Here is a 13158-nt window from a genome sequence, read left to right on the forward strand (position 1 = left end):
ATTTGTGAGGAAATGAGACATGAAACAAAAAATGTGAATTGCAATGTTATAAATGCAACAAAATTGGACATTTATGGATGAATTGCAAAAATGAAAATAAGAGTAGGGAAAAAGAAGACAGAGAAGAAAATGAACAAAAAGAAGAAATTTTAGAAGGAGTAGAAATAGAAGAAAAAGAAAATGTAAAGGGATAAGTACAAAAGGAAAAAAAGAAGTGACATGGATGAAAACGAATACATGTAGCTAATGATTTGTAGTCATTATAATGGTTAAGGTGTTTGACTTACAGACACAAGGTACAGTGTTTGATTCTCACCTTTGGGAGGAAAATTGGCTAGGCTTAGAATGGCCTGTTAAGAAAGATAGCCTAGTACTTAGCCATGAACCTATGAAACCATGAATCTAAGGAAAACGGAAAATGAAAAGACTTTCTTTAAATGTGAATAGAATTATGAAATAGTATTAAGAATATAGTAAGAAGAATCAGGATTTTGGAGTGGTGTAATACACATGATATAGGTGTAATAATATTAGCAAACACGAGATTTTTAACAAATGAAAGATTGCAGACAAAGAAACTCTAGGGAAGAAAGGTAATCTCAAATTTAGTAAATGAGTGATATTCTGGAATAGCCATATTCTGTTGAAATGCAGTAAAGATATGTGATGTAACTTTAGCAAAAATGGGAAGATTAACCATTTTATATTTAAAAGGGAAAGAACAGGTAAATAGAATTATAACATTATATGCTTATATTAATTGTAAAGAAAGGGAAAGCTTATTTCATCAAAGTTTAGACTGTGTAGTGATAGCAATGAATATTGTAACAACAGGACACTTTAATTGTGATTTAAGAGAAAAGCATAAAAAGAAAGGAAATGATACAAGAAAAATGTCCGACGTTATAAGATGTTGTAAGTTAAAACTTTGGGACAAAAATACATGAATTTACAAAAGGGGTATGTGTAGAACTTAAATAGATTATTTTATAGCATAAGAAGTTTTAGTTATAGGAGAAGGAGGATAGTTGAAACAGGATTATTCTGATCATCTGTGTCTAGAGATAAAGGTTAACAAGGAATGTATAAAAATATGCAACGGAATAAAAAGGGTAAATTAGAAAAAAGTAGAGAAAGAAAAATGTAAAAGAACATATAGTAATACATTGAAAGATTCAGAACATAGAAGAGACAAAGCTGCACAAATGATGTGAAAAACCTTCGATGGCTGGTTGATAAATCCAATTTAATAACAAAGTTGTCACCATAAAAAGGAAAGAATTAAAAAGAAGGTTAAATATTTTCACCACGTAGTTTTCTGTGAACTTCTTCAGAACCATATTATGTAAGAATACAAAGTACAAACAGCTCCCCATATTTATAGTTACCCAATCAATTAATTAAGCTGATAATTAACAAATAATTAGCAAATAATCCTAAAGGCATATGCAAACATGCCATATATAAAATGTACTAAAAAGTCAAATAAAAGTATAGCACTAAAATCTAGAATCTAAGATACAATCTTTGTATATATCCTATTCAGATCTAGCAATTAAATAACCATCCATTGCTTTTACAAATCAAGAGCTTTGAGTTTTAAAACACTGACTATGGAGACATTTTCATTTAAACCTGGTGGATCCTGAGAGTTTGAATATAATTTCCACATAATTCCTTAGATCCCAGAAGAATTAGATAAAACGTTTTCCTAAAACAGCATAACTTAACTTTTTACAAACTGCACATTGTATTGTATTGTATGCTTGTACAATGCATTATTCAAATTCTTCTTTCACAAGTCATAAGAATGCTCATAAACACATTTGTTTAATGGACTTTCAGTTTTGCCTATCTAAAATGCATTACAAAGATCAGAGCATGCGATATAAGTTATACATTTGGACAGACGGTTACAGCCATCAGCTAAACAGATCAGGCTTAAACTGGTCCCCAGGTAGTTCAGTAGCCTCTAATATCTATGAGCACTGGCTACAGTACCACATTTTCTCATTCTTTTGATAGTTCGATTGTAATGAGGGTGATGATTTTCATAAATGTTTTTTTTAAATTAAACCTTTTTATAGATTATTTTTGGACCATTTCCTAGCAATTGAGCTAAGTTTTTGTCTATCCTAAAAATCATCCAGGTTTAGGTTTAATTAACCTGGTGGTATATACTGCTTCATGAAATATGTACAAAGTGGATAAATGAAAAATGATGGAGATTAGTAATAAAATTGCTTAAATATAAGTATGATAAATTTTGGAGGTATGGTAAAAAGAGTAAAAGAGAAATAGTGTATAAACAAAGAAATAATATATTACCATGAAAAATAATATTTTTCTGGCAAATAGAGATTGATGATGTAGAAAAATATAGAAAGGTATGATAAAACATTATTATGTAGAACCAGGGGAAAATCTAACAGATGAAAAAAATTAAAGCTATAAAAATAGGAAACATATGGTGTAATCAGAAGGCATAATGTCAAGATTTTTTGTAGAGACTGGTAATATCAGTAAACAAAAAATATGCCATATAAAAAGAAAAGTGATAGAATATGTCTACATTGTCAGGAAGAAGATACTATAGAACATGAGTTTTTGAAATGTAAAAGAGTAAACAAATTTATGGGGAAACTATGTAAAGAAGATTTTTTCAAAGATATAAAAGAAGTGGATAAAATAAATATGGATATGATTAAATGTGGATATTATAAGAACAGAAATAAAGAGTATATGAAAAGAATAGATAAAACATTATTTTATGTCATATGGGTTATGTGGAATCAAAGAATAAATGAAGAATTTAATGATAAATTGATTTTAGCAACAATTTTAAGTGAAATCAGATGGTGGTTATGGAAAAGAAGTGGGGGTCTAATAGGGTTGAAAATTTAATATGATTGTAAAGGAAATTATAAATATGTGTATATAGATTTGTATATCTATATACTTGTACCTTTGTAAATATCTGCAAATATGTGAATATGTTGTAAATAAGAGTTCTTTTATATATAAATAAAGGGACCCTACTCTTTTCAAAAGGTGTTTTGAGATCTTTTACATCCAGCTGAGCTACCACCAACTCAATCAGATGGAACCTCAGTTTAATATCTCATCTGAAGAATGGCACACACAGGAGTGCAACCCTCCCGCACCCCCAACCCCAGTTATGCTGCATTGCAGTGTTAGCAATTGCTCAGCCAGATCTCAGAATAGAAGTCCTAGTGTTCTACACCAAAGGTGAGTGTGCTACCTCGTGTCACTGACATCCACTAATGTAGCAACTAGTTGTGTTTGTAATAAGAAAGTGTCTCTAAAACCTGCTTTTCAATTTTATGTTGAGTTTTATTTACAGTGGTAAACAAAAATGTGTTCTTTCAAAAATTATGAGGAAGTAACAGAAATGAGCTTCATCTTATTTACAACAAATAGTGTTTTTAGCAAATGTTGTTTAAACATAATCCCTCAGAATCCAGTCTGGTTCAGTTTGGACTGATTTTTTCCCCTTGAAACCTGGCCAGGATTTTAGATACCCTGGCCTGATAGATTAGAGGTTAAGGCACAGGATTACCAACTGGTAGACCTGGGTTTATAACCTGGCTGGTGAGCAACTTGGCAGCAACAGTATCTGCATGGACGAAAGGCTTGGCAATCTACTTCCATAATATATGCCATAAAAACTCTATGGGGTCTTGTCATGAGTTAGTTTCAACTCAGAGGGCAATTATTTACCTTTTTTACTCATAGTTAACAGTCTTTTCAACACAGGCAGTAATTATTTTAGTTTCTGTTTTACAGGGCAACATCTCCTATCCCTTTTCCAGGTTGATGGGATACCTTCCAGACTGCCTTTATCTTTCACATGGAGAATCCTCTTCAGAACCCCCTAAGAATATGACTCCTTCAAGAAACAGTACCCATCATATACTCCTAGAGACAGCTGCACCCATTTGTTCTCGGAGAATGTTGCTTCTCTCTGTCTCTCTCTCTCTCTCTCTGGTTAGCCTGTCTGATTTATATTTTCTGCCTATGACATGCCTTATAACAGTCAAAACACTAGAATGACTAGTGTGCTTAGAGGGCAACAAATGCTACTATCTATCTCAAAAAATTGTGTGTGTGTGTGTGTGTGTGTGTGTGTGTGTGTGTGTGTGTGTGTGTGTGTGTGTGTGTATATATATATATATATATATATATATATATATATATATATTTATTTATATATATATATATATATATATATATATATATATGTTGTTGTATCTTTCAGCTTTTCCCGGTTAGGGGTCGTCACAGCGGAACTTCGGTCCATTAATGAGTGGCAGTAGATTTTTATGTACTGACTTGCCAGGCCTGACACACAACCTTCAATGAAGGTACGCCCATTCATGCATGTCTCCACACAGAAGACGCTTTAGCTGAGAATCAAATAGGACAACGTCTTACTGTGAGGTGACAACGCTACTGCAGCACCACCCCCGCAGCTTATAAATATATATAGATATATATATATATATATATATATATATATATATATATATATATATATGACACAAACATCTTACAATAGGCATCTGTGTCTCAGACAGAAGCAGACAGAAATGCCCAAACTAACATACCCCCTCATAACTTGTAGAAACTTCCTAACTAAAGTACCACCTCTTAATAAATGCCCATGATACACAGGGACACAATTGGGTTGGATTGCACGGTTAGGCTTATAAAGGCCTTGGTGGTCATTAGCCTAGTATATACCTATGAACCTGTGAACCTTATAAATAAGAAGTCTGTTATTTTGGGAGACTTTAGCTACCCCTAAGTACACTGGAGTACCTATACCCCTGATGCAGGATAAGCTCAAATGTTTTTAGATTTAATAAACAAAAACGCCTTAGATCAGATTGTTAAGAAACCCACCAGAGAACTTAAAGTGCATTGGTCACATTCTGTAGCAAATACAAGAAACAAATCCTTTGGGTTAACTTCCTCATTATATACAATGTCAAATTATATAGTTTTTCATGCAAAACGTGTGTTGGTTTCACATTTTATTTTGTTAATAAGGATGCCCACCCTTGAAATTTTTCTTGGACCTAAAAATCCCTTCCATAACATCATCAAAGACTGAGCCTGCAATGCCACAGTATCTTACTCAAACTATAGACTACTATATTTCAATGTTAAATGTTATCATTAGGAGTTTATTGCTTCCTAGAAAGACGAGTTATCAAGTAGCTATTGCATGTGGAACATCTTAACTTGAGAAATAATGTGATGCTATAGTAGTGATATCACAATGAAAATAAGAAGCTGCTCTTTTAAAAATGTAAGATAATTGTCTTGCCCACATTACTTTACAATTTATGTAGATAATCATTCAATATCTACCGTGATATGATTTTTTGGGTGTAGCTATAGAGAAAAATTGAGTAAACCATGAAAGAAAAAAAACAAATAGCACACTATAACATTCAATGTGAAGTTGTTCTATCTCACCTTCATTCTTATTGATGGGTTTGTAGCTGATCCTCAGCTCTGACTCAGCCAAATGCAAAAGCTCGAGGTCTTCAACCAGCCCATGGCCTACTCCCTGTCCCATGATGCACTGGTGATTCCCTCAGATCTCATTTGCCACTGCAACAGATCGGGCATTTCACCAGCTCTGGCCAGTGAAATTTGAGTATTACTTACCTTTTTTCTTCTGTTGCTTACATCATTATTAGTATTAAAGTTAGGATTGTAGTCGTATAGTCTTTAACTTAGTTTAGGAGTGTTAGTCATGGTGTTTGTGCACTTTTGTTCTTGTTAGCTTTTCCATCGCGGCCATTTTATTAGGTCTCATTTTTTTTCTCCCTCCCATTGTGTGAATTTATAATGATACATATTAGTGTGTTTTTTTATATAACCTGGTTATTAGAATGCTAGTTTCCTTTCTGCTTAAGCCCATGTTTATTAGGGCATTGTTCCCTTTAGTGTGTTACAGTTTAGCCTGTTTACATGGCTCTATCTTTCTATCTATATATGTTTACTTCAATGTGTCATTTGATACAGCCTAATGAGTTATAAAGATAATATCTTTCCTTTCTTAAGCCCGTGTTGTTTTTTTAGGGCATCTTTATCATACTATAGATATATAGTTATTCTCTGTGAAAAATTGTGGATTGTGAGTTTTTGTAGGGCGTTATGTCTCAGCAGGACAAAGTCCAAATCTGGATTTAAAAAGTGTCCAAAATGTGGGCAAAAGATGTCCATCACAGATGGACACTCTGAATGCATTTACTGTTTGGATGAGGTTCACATTCAGGAAGACTGCTCAATATGCCACTCCTTTAGTTCTAGAGTGCTGCATGAAAGAAAGCGCAAACTCATAGCAAGAGGTTTGGTAAAAATCCTCTTTTCAGGAATCACTGGATAAGGACAATGCATATGACAAACAGTCAAAATCTTTTAAGACTTTCTCTGGCTCGTCGGAGCTGAAGAAAAGTTCATCGACCACTAAACCAAGGGTTGAAAAACCGTCGACCTCTGCGCCACTATCTTTGGAGAAAAAGGGTTGTTCTGGTTGGCAGGAGCCAGTTCTCAGTTTTAGAACCGGTATCTCCTTCCTTGAAAGCTCCCATACTTGCAGTGATTAGACTCTTCAGTCTCATCTTCTCGGTCCTCAAGACTTTTAGACATGGACGTAGATCGTGTGGTGCAGAGGCTCCTACAGACACCAGCGCTGGCCAAGCTGTTGTCAGGGCTGACCCTTGGGACTTTGGAACCGTCCAAAACCCTCCCTGTTTCTTCCATTCCTCCTCTGACCCAACTCGAGGTTTTGGAGCCGGAGTGTTCGGAGCTGATGATCGTGGAACCATCAGAGCCGACACCTGTTCTTTCTCGGTGCCAACCATGGAGTCTAGGAGCTGACACTTGCCAGTTGAGTCTGGAGAGGATAGTTGAACTGACCTTTCAGTTCTGACTTTACCTCTCGGGGCCTCGGCTTGGATGAATGCGGCACCTACCTCAGGCTCAGAGCCCACTGCTTCAGTGCAGAGGGAGTCACCTGACTCTTAGGATTCAGGGGTTCCTTCTCATCGAAGCTGGGGGGCTTTTGATGCCATGAGGAAAGTATTGTCCCCTCGGGACTCCACATCATCAGGACCAGTAACCTCTTCCCCTAAAGTGCCTGTGTCTATCTCTGCTTTACAGATCTCACAAAAGTGTAGAGACCCAGAGCCTCAGCATCCCCCATTGGGCAAACCCTGCTCTTCTGAAACCTCACCAGAAGCCCCCTCTGATGAGGTTCCCAGGAAGAGGTTATGAAAGAGGAAGCATCTGGATTCCCCACAGGAATCTGTCACTTCAGACACTGACTTAGATGAGTCAGAAGGGTCCCCACGGTTCCCCTAGGAAGATATCTCCTTTGCAGATATCTTGGAAATTCTTAAACAGAGGGGTGGCTGGAAGCCCATTAACCCTACTGATGATGAGTCAGTCCTCCTGAAGGCTTTCAGGTCTCAACCTTCTGCCACTTGGATGTCTCCGTCTTTTGATGAGCTGATAGAACTGGTCTCTTGAAAGGCATGGGAGTCCCTGGATACCATGGAACCTGTCCCTCGGAGGCCTAATAAATATATAACTTCCCCCCAGGACAAGGCCTTTCTAACCAAAAGAATATCTGTTGATGCCATGGTGGTGGCTGCAGCCACCAAGAAGGAATTGTCAGAAACTTCTGCATCTGTCCATCCTCCTAATAAGGATTCTAGGATAATGGACAGATATGGAAAGCTCATGTTTAGTTCAGCGGCCTTTCCCTCCGATCACTGAACTATCTCATGCATTTTACTAGATTGCAGGGAGATCTCCTAAAGGAGGTGGGAGATACTCTACAGGGTTCAGTAGCTGTGGGGGTATCAGATAAAGTAACTTCCCAGCTTGCTACCCTCAATTCCCTTGTTAACTCTTCCATGCGCCTGGTCTCATATGCAGCTGATGGAACGAGCAAAGCAGTGGGTACAGGAATTGCTCTTCGGAGACATTCCTGGATGCGCTTATGTTCCTTTGTGGAGCTCTTTAAGTCATCCTTTGTTAACACCCCTTTTGATGGTTCGTCCCTTTTTATACCCAAAGTGAAGGAAGTCTTACCAGGAGTGAACAGGATGGAAAGACTCTGTCTGCCATCAGAGTCCATTTTTCCACACCTACCAGACCTTATCCTAAAGGTCAGAAGGGAGGAAAGATGTGGTTCCATAAAACTCAAGGAGCCTTTCAGGACACTCCTGGTGAACTCCCCTCCAGAGGTAGGGGAGGAGGTAATAATGGAAGACTCCATCCACGAGGCAGAGGAGGTCCACAGAATTAGGGTGACAGAGATCAGTTCTTTGGGAAGCCCTATCAGTGCTCCTGAAAGGAGGCCCACCTGTCCATCTCTGAAGGCAGTCAGAGGACACTTATCTTTGTACCCAGATGCCTGGCTAAAAATAACAAAAGACTGCTGGGTGCAATGCATCATATCCAGAGGATATTCCAGTCCCTTTGTCACCTCCCGCTTGTCAGAAAAATCCCGGATGTTCCACCCAAAAAAAGAGTCATCCAACCAGTCTCAGCAGACCAGAGAGGATCAGGAACTTACTAAATGTTCTTTTTAGTTCCAAAAAAACAGGGGACTGGAGACCCATTTTGTATCTCAGCAGACTAAACAAATCTATCAAGAAAACAAAGTTCCGGATGGTCGCGCTACAGTAGATACTTCCCTTTCTAGGAAAAGACAGTTGGATGTGCTCAATAGATCTCCAGGATGTGTACTACCACATCAAAATGGCAAGACCATCCAGAGATCATCTGTGCTTTCAGCTGGGGGCCAGTTAATACCAGTTTCGAGCTCTGCTCTTTGGTCTCACTACAGCCCCCAGAGTGTTCACCAAATCCATGCTCACCTGAGACATTTAGGATTCCAGTTGTTTCCATATCTAGACGACTGGCTCCTCACTGCCACCACAAGGCATCAACTCATACAAGCAAGGGATGCAACTTTGAACCTCTGCAGTCAGTTGGGGAATATGATAAATTCAGAAAAATCTGCATTGTCGCCATCACAACATACCATCTTTATAGGAGCAGATCTAGACACCATTACCATGACTGTAAAACGTCCACCAGAAAGGGTTTGTACTCTATGAAAACAGGTCCTGAATCTTCTCTCAAAAGAAAAAGCAACACCTTCAATGGTGCTCAAATTGTTGGGGACAATGGCTGCAGCGATCATTGCCATTCCTCTAAGTCAAATGCATATGCGTATACTACAGTGGCTCCTTTTCATGCAAAGGTCCTTCCAAGAACTTCCAATGACACACCAAATCATAATAACGAACTCATGCAAGAACATCCTTCGGTGTTGGCTGACATCTCATCAAGTAACAATGGGTCTTCCTTTTGTTTTACCCACTCCTACTGCCACAGTGACCACGGATGCTTCCCTGATAGGGTGGGAGGGCATTATCAGGGAAGAACAGCCCAAGGCACATGGAAGGAGCATGAGGCTCATCTGCATATCAGTGTCCTAGAGATGAGGGCAGTACTTCAGGTGTTGCAGGCCTTTCAAGAATCTCTCCCTCTAGGGACAATTGCAGTTCAGATGGACAATATATCAGTGGTCTGGTACATAAACAAACAAGGAGGAACCAGATCTTAAGTCTTATTTACAAAGCTACAGAATGTATTATAACCATTCTGATAAACTATGATATTAAAAATCTCATCAGGCTGGGCCCACAGCAGTTTCTGTTTGTCATATGTAGTTCCTGTCTAATGAATTTGGTTAACGTCTTTGAAACGGTAAAACAGTTTGCACACAGTTTTCAGGTTGTCCACATGGCATACCTTTAGCTTGTCAAGGCACTTGACACATCCCCCATGTTAGCATATTTAGTAAGCATAATGCATTACAAATTGATCCCTTTGTGGGTTGATGGATAGCAAACTGGCTAAAAGACAGAATCCACACAGTGAGGGTTGCAAGTGCCTCATAAGAAAGTATGAAAGTGACCAGTTGTATCCAAAAACCTCTGCCTAACCAAGTCTGCAGACAACCGTAAACTGGGCTACATTGTCAAGTACCCCCTGTGACACTCTAGCCCTTCAACAGGAGCTTACACTTGTTGCAAATACCTGGTGTACTAAAAATGAGCTCAGATTAAATGCTAAGAAGTGCAGTATGGTCACATTTGGTAAACAGCCCCACCCCCAGCATACAACATAGACAACATCCCATTCCAAAATGAGAATCTTGTTAAAAGACCTTGGAATGTGGGTTGATGATTTTCCATCTTTTGATCATCCTGTAATGACAGTAGTCAGAAAGCCTTTCTGCTTAACGCAGTAATTGCTAAAAGAATACCATCCATATTTAAAAAGGGCTTTGTCCTCTTATATGGAGCAGTTATTAGGCCATTTACTAATTACATCTTCCCCCAGGGATAGTACCTCACTAGACATATCAAACAACTGGAAAGTCCCCAGAGGTTCCCAACTAAGAAGATTAAGGACTTAAAAACCCTCAGCTTCCAGAACAGACTGAAAGCACTATCCCTTTGTTCAGTATCTTATAAACTCCTGAAAGTAAATCTACATCTTGGCTTCCATGTCATTAAGGACCAAGTGGTTTGTTATCTCGTCTATCTCCACAAATCAAATAGCTGTACAAATACCAGAACCAGCAATCTAAATTTTCATCAGCAAATAAATAAAAAAAACACTATGGAGAGAGAGGTTCATTACACAGTACCTTCACCACATACCTCTCAAATGCTTAGGACAAAAAATCTGAACAAAGCCTAAAATAAGGGAGGCAAATGTCCAAAAATAGTGACATATTTTACATATTGCTCCTATAAACTTAATAAGTTGCTAGAATAACAGAATTTGTGTTGGCATGCATTTCCAAAAGGATATGAAGTCTGAAACTCAAATAGGTGTAATTATTTAGTGACTTCAATCCTCGGTGACTTCCCAGAAAACCACAAATTTTATTATGGACAGACTAAAAATCTGAACCAAAAATCTGGACAGTTGAGAGCTATGCTTCACCACACCTGGAATGCACTCCCTATGTAAATCAAGCAATGTGATACATTGTTTTCCTTCAAATGGAAAGTAGATTGTTGGGATATTCCCAAATTCACCCCTAGCTTGACTGATCTAATCCTCCTTGGAAAAGGAGATGCAGTCTAATGGTGGGTACTGACAAGGCATAAATGGTTGCAAGACTCAGTTGTCCTGCATTTCCTATGATCCTATTCCTCCTCTCTTTTCAAGGATTGAGCAGTTCATCCCAATAGAAAACATTCCATGTTAATACATCATAGTCGTAGAGGTGTGAGGCCCCCTGGTTCCCTCAAAATGTGCAATAGAGGGCTGGGACACCTACACATCCTGTGATATTCTAACATGGTACCTGCCTGCCTTCAGCTGATCATCCATTTGCTGACTGAGAGGAGAGTAAAAGGCCATTCATCTTAATAAACTGCTGTAGTTCAGATTTACTGTGCAGTGTTTCTCCTTCATCAGTAGATGTGTCTGTTTCAATGATCTAGCTGTGTGTGCAGGCTTAGTCTACTACAATAAGTCACAGAATTAGTTGTTACGGTATTCACTTATATACTACACCCTATAGTTATATTTATTTATGTAAGTCACACTCCTCAGCATTTCATCTTTAGGGACAGGATGCTGTTCCTACCTCCTCTCACAGTCAGCAACTATGAGACTTACAGGTACAAACATTTGATGAAGCAACCAGAATCACTTTTCCTTTCTAAGAAGCTCCCACTCCTGCCTTCCATAGAAACATTAATACTGGAAGTGCAATGTAGCCAAGTAGTGTTCACTAAATGAAGTGCTCTCCAGCAAGCATGACCGCTAAAGGAACTAGTTTTATTTTGCTGAACAGTGTGACTTGTACAGGTTACATACACTTGCTTCTGCATTGTCATACATTTCATAGCTGTTTAACCTCCTCCTCGTGCTTCAGAATAGTTTAATCCATCTCATTTCTACTTCATTATTTTTGATGTGTTCGCATCAGCTACCTGTGGATCATTTGTACTTAAACTGCAACACTACAAAGTATTTTAATGTTTTGCTATTTTAGCATATAAACCATTAAATAGTTGACCAAAAAAAGCACTGCTGAGAAGCAAAACAGAAGTGGGTTATGAATAAACAGTGTGTACATTCCCAGGTACAGAATGTTAAGTGTTGGGGGCAAGGAAGACTGCAGTCTCTCTTCTTGTTTCATTTACATCACTATGTGTTATATAATGGTTTCATTAATCTGAAACATACTTTTTACTTAATTAAAAACCTGCAAGTCTGTGAAGCTAAATATTTTCTGCTACAAATTATTAAACAATATAGATAGGTATACAGTGCAAGTCTCAAACTGTTAAACATTCTAGTCTTCTCCTGTCAACCATTTTACTGTTTTAATGTCATTTTTTCCTAACTGTGATTGCCCATGCTATTCACTGTCCAAGAAAGTAATCTTTTGTACCCAGAGAATTGCTCTTCACTAGTAATATAACTATATTTACTGAAACACTTGCGGTTTGGTATTATCTCTTATGGTTTTGGAAAATTCTTCCAAGAATATTTTGTTATTGTAAAAGCTGGCATTGACACTTTAGACCTTCCTGTGTAGCTTTCATCAGTTTTTCAGATCCAAGTCTGTAGCATAAACATTTCTGCAGGATCTTCCTACTTGGGCTGCATCTGCCCTTTAGATTCAAGACTTTCAAAACGTAGGTATCATACCTCTCAACAGTACAGATTTTGTCAGAATTTCCAGTTTTTTGCCTCATATTTTTGGTCTGTTCCTCATAAAATTTGTGCTTTTCTGAATTTTGGTGGCAAATCAGTGAGGAATTAATTCACTAAATAATGACAGTCATTTGAGTTTCAGATTTCACATCCTTCAGAAAATGAATGGTAACACAACTTTTATTCTAGCAACTTTCTAAGTTTATAAGAGCAATATGTAAAATCTGTCTCTATTTTTGAGGTTTTGTCACCCCATTATTTTTGGCTTTGTCCAGATTTTTTGTGTTAAGAGGTTGAAAGCTATGGTAGGTATTCCTCCTAATCTTAACAATGTTTTTTCCCATTCTTGCC

At 37.8% G+C, this 13158-nt stretch overlaps 1 protein-coding gene across 5 annotated transcripts in view; it reads left to right on the forward strand.

The window, feature by feature from the left end:
• Positions 1 to 13158, forward strand: part of LOC122790699 (dual specificity testis-specific protein kinase 1-like) — a 1196153-nt gene that overhangs the window by 303431 nt on the left and 879564 nt on the right. The gene's annotated exons all lie outside the window — the stretch shown is intronic.

The sequence above is a fragment of the Protopterus annectens genome, chromosome 16.part0, assembly GCF_019279795.1.
Source record: "Protopterus annectens isolate FY-2018-M chromosome 16.part0, PAN1.0, whole genome shotgun sequence".
NCBI classification, from domain to species: Eukaryota; Metazoa; Chordata; order Ceratodontiformes; family Protopteridae; genus Protopterus; species Protopterus annectens.